This window comes from Sipha flava, unplaced genomic scaffold (genome assembly GCF_003268045.1).
Source record: "Sipha flava isolate LNK unplaced genomic scaffold, YSA_version1 179_pilon_pilon, whole genome shotgun sequence".
Taxonomy (NCBI): Eukaryota; Metazoa; Arthropoda; class Insecta; order Hemiptera; family Aphididae; genus Sipha; species Sipha flava.
Window position 1 is genome coordinate 2,206,439 of NW_020272149.1, and position 7,871 is coordinate 2,214,309.

A 7,871-nucleotide genomic window follows, 5' to 3' on the forward strand; every position below is an offset into this window, starting at 1 on the left:
TTATGACAACCGTTTGCACAATAATTACTCATAATTTACAATAATGGAGGGTATGCAATTTACATTTGCTGTTTTTCCAACGAACTGTTCCTATGTATTTCAAATTTAATATTATTCCACCAACATTATAATGTGTTACACTAACATTTCGGCACAATGGAACAATGTGATGTTGATATTACTATGGTAATTCGTAAATGCTTTCCATTCGATCGCTGCAAACAATAAACAGTACCTACGATCGACAAGTATCGATAAAATGTTGTGGATTAACGGGAAAAAAAGACGGGTGGTTGTTTTATAATATTTTGTCGTGATGGATGAACATCGATTTTGGTGTACGGACTACAAAGATATTATAGTTCGACGCTACCATCATATTGTACTCGATAGTATTTTCTTGTAAGCGAAACCGTAAACATTGTGATTTTTATGTTATGATATTATGAAGTTTAATTTGTCCGTTAATGGTACGACACACGTACACATAGGGTTGTTATAACATTGTTAGATTATATTACATTATTAATGATCATAAATAAGTCGTCAATAATTCGTTTATACATATACTTTGTACAAACGTTTTTTTATCAACCTCCACTTTCTCTTGTGATTCTAATTATTAAAAGAAAAAATACGTTTTGTTTTTTTAAAAACGTATAAATTATACAATTTTTAGAGCACTACATAGATGCACGTTATGTTTATATAGGTTATTATTTTCTTACTCTTATTAGTATTAGTTATTATTTACTGTTACTTTTATTTTTCGATATTAACTGTATATTACTATAGTACGCCGTTACCGCTCATGAGCAGACGTTCATTATGTTTGTCCGTTATCTTTTTTATTTCGTTGATTGCTTTCTGAATCTATAGTTTTCAATATGTATCAGAATACCTTTAAGCGCAATTTATCATCAACCTCATCATCATAGTCTACTAATGAGAGTGAAAAAAAAAGATTGATATAATATATAGATAGGTAAATAGGTAATTTTTTTATTATTTTTATAATAGTCATTACAATTGGTTAAATAAATAAATAATACAATCATAAGTTTTCTCGATAGTCTGTGATTGTGCTTGAAAAGAAATAAAGGATATAAAAATTCGACGATTAGTTATTAAAGAATTATTATGTTTATACACAATAATATTAATACAATGAATAATAAATCAAATACTATTGGGTTTAACATTGATAATGTAGAATATTGTAAAAAGTGTGTATGATCGAATTGTAACATATTGTTAACTTCACGACTAAAGTTTTATTTTATTTTTATTAGTCGAGTACTTATTTTTTTCTTTATTTCACCACATTTAAATTTTATACTTAAATTATACGCACGTGTAGACTAAAATAATTGCATTTTGAAAATTATTATGGTTTTTTACTATAATATTTGTTTGGTTATTTCTATCGGTTAGGTTACCTACTCTTCATTAATCATACCACTATTATTGCATCTATTTCCCATCACCGTAGTATGACGAATATTCATAAAGTACTTGTTAAAAATATAATCCAGATTCAATGTATTTAATCGGATGCTATAAAATAGTTTTACACATTAAAGTATTCTTTTCCTGTTGATATTTAAAACAAACAATAAAATTGTTCGAAAAAAAATAAAGCATTGGAATTAATATAGTCCAACACCTCTAAAGTTTTTATCTTCGAATACCGGGGCCGTAAAAATCTTTAAAGTTATGCACAGGGTACGCAACTATGTGTTAAGACGAATTTTATTACAGGTGCTTAGGAACAAAAACTCGATGCCCATAGGAATTGAAAAAGTCTCAGATTCCATTATGTATTTATGAGTGTTCCTAACTCTTAAGCCCTTCTAAGATATGATCATTTACTAACGAATTATGTATACTCTTTAAAAAGTGCGATAAATAGCTTACAGCTGCATAAATAAAAATAAATAAGCATCGATCTACTAAAATAACAGTTGAAATAAATTTGTAAAACGCATTCGATAAATACGTTAGTCTGTAACAATTATCAACCACATACGATAGAACATTAAATTCTCAATCAAACTTATATAATAATATATAATGGATAAAATGATTGCCAATCATTGTCTCAAGAACAGCTGATTTGGTCAATGTCATATTAGGTAACCAATTACATCGTGTTTGTGTAAAGCACCATGAACAATTTTTTTTTTCTAAAAAAAGGTTTTAATAATCGTTTCAGCATTCAGGAGTTACTTAATAATAAAAACGTTGATTATATAGTCGGTACATATGTCTACCAGGTGCTGTAATTATGATATCCTTCACAAATTATGGTTTCGGCTCCATTTATTGTACACAAGCCATCTCAACAACCAAACGATTCATATCGTAATGGTTTGTGAGAGAATCAATGACGTATATGAGGTATGAGATAATAGGAGATAATCCCCACTGCCGAGATTTTCCCACAAATAATATTGTATGTTGTTTAATTTATAATTTTTTCTAAACGTAAGCAAAATAAATAAATAACATTTACACTAAGAAAATGACCGATTGATTTTTTAGATAGACGTTAATAGTATTATCATCAAGGGTGATAATATCGCTTCCGTATTCCACTTCATTGTGGTTGGTAATCCATCACATTTTTAGAGGAAAGATGGTTGCATTTTCTTACCACTGTTCCCTAGGGCGGTCTGAAATACGTCACTAAAAAGTAAACGAACATTAATTAATAACAACTTAATTATGATAATGTTTTGGTATTATTCAATTGTTTGATAATTTTTTTTGGACATTTAACGACTTTTCACTCGTGCGAAATGTATTTTAACGGACAATATTTTGTTACAATTTTACAACTCTCTGTTTTAGATAAAAATATTGGTGATCCGACATTTTTCATGGTTATAATTAGGCAGGCTGATATTCCGATTTCACATGATACAAATAACCACTTTTATTTGCAGTAAAATATATTTGGTACATCTGGTTATATTCCTAAACTTTATGGTTAATCTCGGTCTTATACATTTGCATGATTGAAAAATAACATTAATCATTCTTATCATAGAAAGGTTCACGAGTTAATATTAATTAAATGTTATCATTGTGATAGAAAAATAAAATGAAAATAAATCAATAAAGATATAAATTTATCTTATGTTTTATCTTCGTCACATATCATCGTTGTAAAATCATATTTATTAGGAATCCAGATTTATGGATGTTGCTGATGCGCTAATGGTTAGTAGTAATAGAACAAAAATTAAAGAGAAGTGACGAGTTGGGAATTATGTGAAGAATTTGAAACAATTTTCTGGTTCATTTTTAATCACTACCTCGTGTTATCAGTAAAATATGCTTGTGAAACACGATGACAATTGTGCTGTAAATGTTTTTATCAATCAAATTGTTATTTATTTCATAAAAAACCACTTTTGTTATACTAAACCATGAATTACGCTTGAACCTTAAAATACTATATTTCTCATCCGTCTAGGTATAAATTAAATGAAATATTATACGTGCGATTTCAGATTGGCTCTTTAACGCCATCCCCAACTATTAAAGCAGAAACCTCCGCACAAACATCCTTCAGTATTTTGTATTAATACAATGTTGACTAAATATTTGTAACATATGTTAATTCTTATCTCTAGTTGGTTTGAACGGACCTTTTATAAATATGTGCAAGGTGCGTAAGGGCATACTCCGGTAACTGAGAGATTAGCGGAACACTGCCATATGTCCATGAACATTTCGACTAACTTTCCACTCATTCCACCGATATACCGATGTACGGATTTCTGTAGCACTTAAACCTAAATATATTCGTCTGTTTCATATGATAATTCGACGTGTATTTACCATTGCACCAAGGTAGCGCTGAAAACAATCCGGTTGAGAAAGTAAAGCAGGCGAATTTAGAAATACATACAAAAGTTCATACTGTGAAATTTCAAATATGGCCATGAATAAAATGTAAGTATTTCAAAAATCCTTTGAGCATGTTTTTTGGTAAGCAAACCCTCAATGTTTATCCAAGCTGTGCCGCGATTTGTAATGACTAATAACACAACTTGCTATAATAGAAAAAAATTTGGGAACCACTGGTTTAATATTGTGACGACAAATGTTTCGTGATGGTTCCCAATGTTCTGATAAAAACAGCGTACCGTCTTTTTATATATAAATAAAAATAGAAAAAAAGAATCCAACGACATATGTATACGTTTCTTCCTTGTGCGGATCGTAATTGAAATACAACAGCCCCGCAGCCATTTGCGCCACAGCGTACCTTAATTATTAATGTTACAGACACGTGTGTTTTTATCGCATTAGATATAATGAAGAACGTGCTTAAAATCACTCAGCTAGATATGCACTCGGCAAAAAGTAGTTATCCAAACACTTACAAGAATAGCTTAGTTTACTGAACACTTGTACTCCATGCCAACGTCTGATTGCCGTTGAAAAGAAGCAGGTACGCAACGTCCATCGGAAAAAATCCGTTCTTCTAAATTAACGATCGCAATATTTGTCTCTGTAACGTAATCAGCTCCATAACATTCTTTTAACGCTCCTTCAAAATCCTTAGAATATCTACTAGTTATTATTATTATTATTATTGGTCAACTTTAATCTATTAAATAAATCTTCTGTCTTTTATTTTTATTTAATTGTTTTCTTAACAAATATGCATAATATTTATTAAATTACAATTTTTCATGTTTAGATTAAATTGGACGTGGTTTTGTTATCAAAATCTATTAATTGGTAATATTATTGAACGTACTGATACTTTCATCGATAGAGACAATAAAACATGCTTGTAGTCAAATTTATTTTCTAAAATATATTTTATATTTACCTTCGAATTGATAAGTTCAATAAAAGGTAATTGGATAATAAATGTTAACGCTTAACAGATTTATTACCCTTTCCCCTTACTATTTATACAAAGTAAAAATGGCAAAAACTTTACTTTCACCTACAACAGAAACGCACCAACAACATATTATCGTAAGTAATTCCGTTCCCTATTTACATTTGGAATTTTAATATTTCATTGAAATTTTTATTCTTCATCTGATTGTGCTTGCATACCAAAAAGATCGATACCAATACTTTTTTAGATGCTGTAGTATTTCTTATTTCTTTGGTAATGAAACCCACAAAGAATTTAAAAAGATATTACGGTTATATTTAAAAAAAAGTGATTTTAGTTTGAACAAAAATTAAGATTCCATATTTAAAATAAATAATTTGCAATAGATGAAATAGTAAAATAAATACTAAATTGCTGTAATGATATTTCTGATGGTCAGATACGGTATGACAATGAACGCGACTGGTACAAGTCGAGAGTATAACAATATTATTACGATCGGTTGATTTTATCAACATAGCTATTACTTTCATCATTTCGATATGAATTATTTTGAAGATTTGACATATTAATCTGAAAAGTCTAAATACTCGAGGAAATACAGTCAATAGTCAATTATCTTTATAAACACTTGCTCGAAGTATTTCCGTTCGGGAGGTGGATAAGAAAATAATTTAAAATTGCTCGTACACATATTAAAATTTGGTTGTTTTACACACAAATATGCAAGCATAAAGATATTCTATTCAAGATAAAAGTCTGTCTTGGCAAATAAAATAACACTCCAAAAATGTGCAATTATAACAATTACAAATTATAATTGAAATGATTTAATATTTATATAATATAATATCATGTACAGTATAGATAAGTATTATAAACAATTCAAAAAATAAATTATTTTTTCACAGTTCACTTTACGCAGGCAGCACTAAATTGCTTTCATAATGTACAAGTATTATACCCAACGCTACCCGTAATGTATTATAAATTTTGTAAGTACAATTAATGGCTATAAGGAAAACTCGATTTTTATAACAATAAGTATTAAGTGTTATCAAAAGCTTCAAAATTTAAAATGTAATTCGTATTTTATCTTATTTTCTTTTCTTGGTAAACATATTTTAGTAAACATAAAAAAAACTCAATAACCTATTTAAAAATCCTATATTATACTACTACAGTAGACTTTTAGTGACATTTTCCAATCAAAGAAATCGTTCACATAAATAAAAAATAATTACAAATAGTAATTTATTAATAATTATATAAATATGTAGATGTCATCCCTTATTCCCAGTCTAAATCTATTTAAACTTAAACGGTTTTAACGTCGAAAATGTTTATTGAGAGGCATGTTTGAGAAAAAATATAGACAATCATAAAAATTATTATAATAAGCTATTATTATATCAAATTTTATAGTTATTTAAATTTTTACTTCAAATACATAATTTTAATAATGCGTATTCTGTTATAAAATCCTAGAAAATATATAATTATGGGGATAAAATATTTATTACATTATAATAATTCTTTAATATCCATTAATCTCCATAATTAACGCAATCATACAGACCAACCCATGCAAAAACTGAAGGTGATCCCAGAAGGCAACTAAAACGAAAATGGTACCAAGACCTGCTAAAAGATTAAATCCTATCTACATAACATAAAGTTGTATCAATCGATGGATTCTTCATTCAATATCAATAACCGCTTATACGATATACGAATAAATCGTCCCTTTCACTTATAACAAAAACTAAATTAAAATATTATAATACACTATTTAAAAACAAACTACAAAAATAAATATTATTATTGAAGTATAATTATAAGCTTAAAAACATAATTAATATTGGTAAACAAATTGTAATTTATAAATAATAATTAAATACTCATATTTATTATTTTTCAATAGCTTTTCTATTTATTCGGTGTACATCAATAAACTATCAATAATAAATATTTATTAACATTTGTGCAACATTAGATCAGCAAATTATTTTTAAATAAAACACAATGTTTAGTTTTCATATATCTCAATTAAGATTGAGCTTAAACTATAATTTGTTTCATTAACTTTTTAATATTAATTCTCTTACTAATATTTTTCTTACATGTTTTAATGAAAATAAATATTTATTTATTGTTCAAATGTTTTTCCGAACCAAACATATTTATTTTTATGAATATTTTTTATGCTTAATTATAACATGATACGATATTCATCATAACGGTAAAAATTATATGATAACGATAAAAAATCAAATATATATATATAAAAAATACATATAAAAATATTACAATCATCGATAGAACTAATTATATTAAATAATAGTACATATAATAGAAAATAAAATATATGTCTACTAATAATTTTAAATACTTACTAAAAGTATTATAATGTTCATGACATTTTTTATTTTTCGTTAACATAAGTGTGCCCTTACACCAATGACGCCTTGGGCAAATATACCCATTTTTCTTCCTTGGATCCAACACTGCTAGTATCTAAAGTGTACTCTCAAAAAGTTAGACTTCAAAGCATAAAACAAATTTATTTTTTTTTTATCTAAATATAAATATTTATCTTTCATCATAATCTAGATAGATTTAAATTTAGTTATTTTATATCTTTATTTAGATTGAATTTTCGTATTATGTTTATCTTTATCTAGATAAAAAAGTATTTTTCTAATCCTAACACTGTTGATTTATTTCTTAGCTCCAAGACCTAATACAATGTCTTCGTACTATAATGAAGACATGATGGTTTATGTACGAATATAATTCCAAATAACATTTATTGATGGATTAATATCGAAAATGGATCAAATGAGAGCTACCTATAATAGTAATAAGTCAGAAATATTATAATATCAATATTTAAAATAATATCAGTGCTCGAACAAGGGGAGGGGTTTTACACAGAAGGTCGGAGCTCTTCTAATATATATATATATATATATATATATATATATATATATATATATAT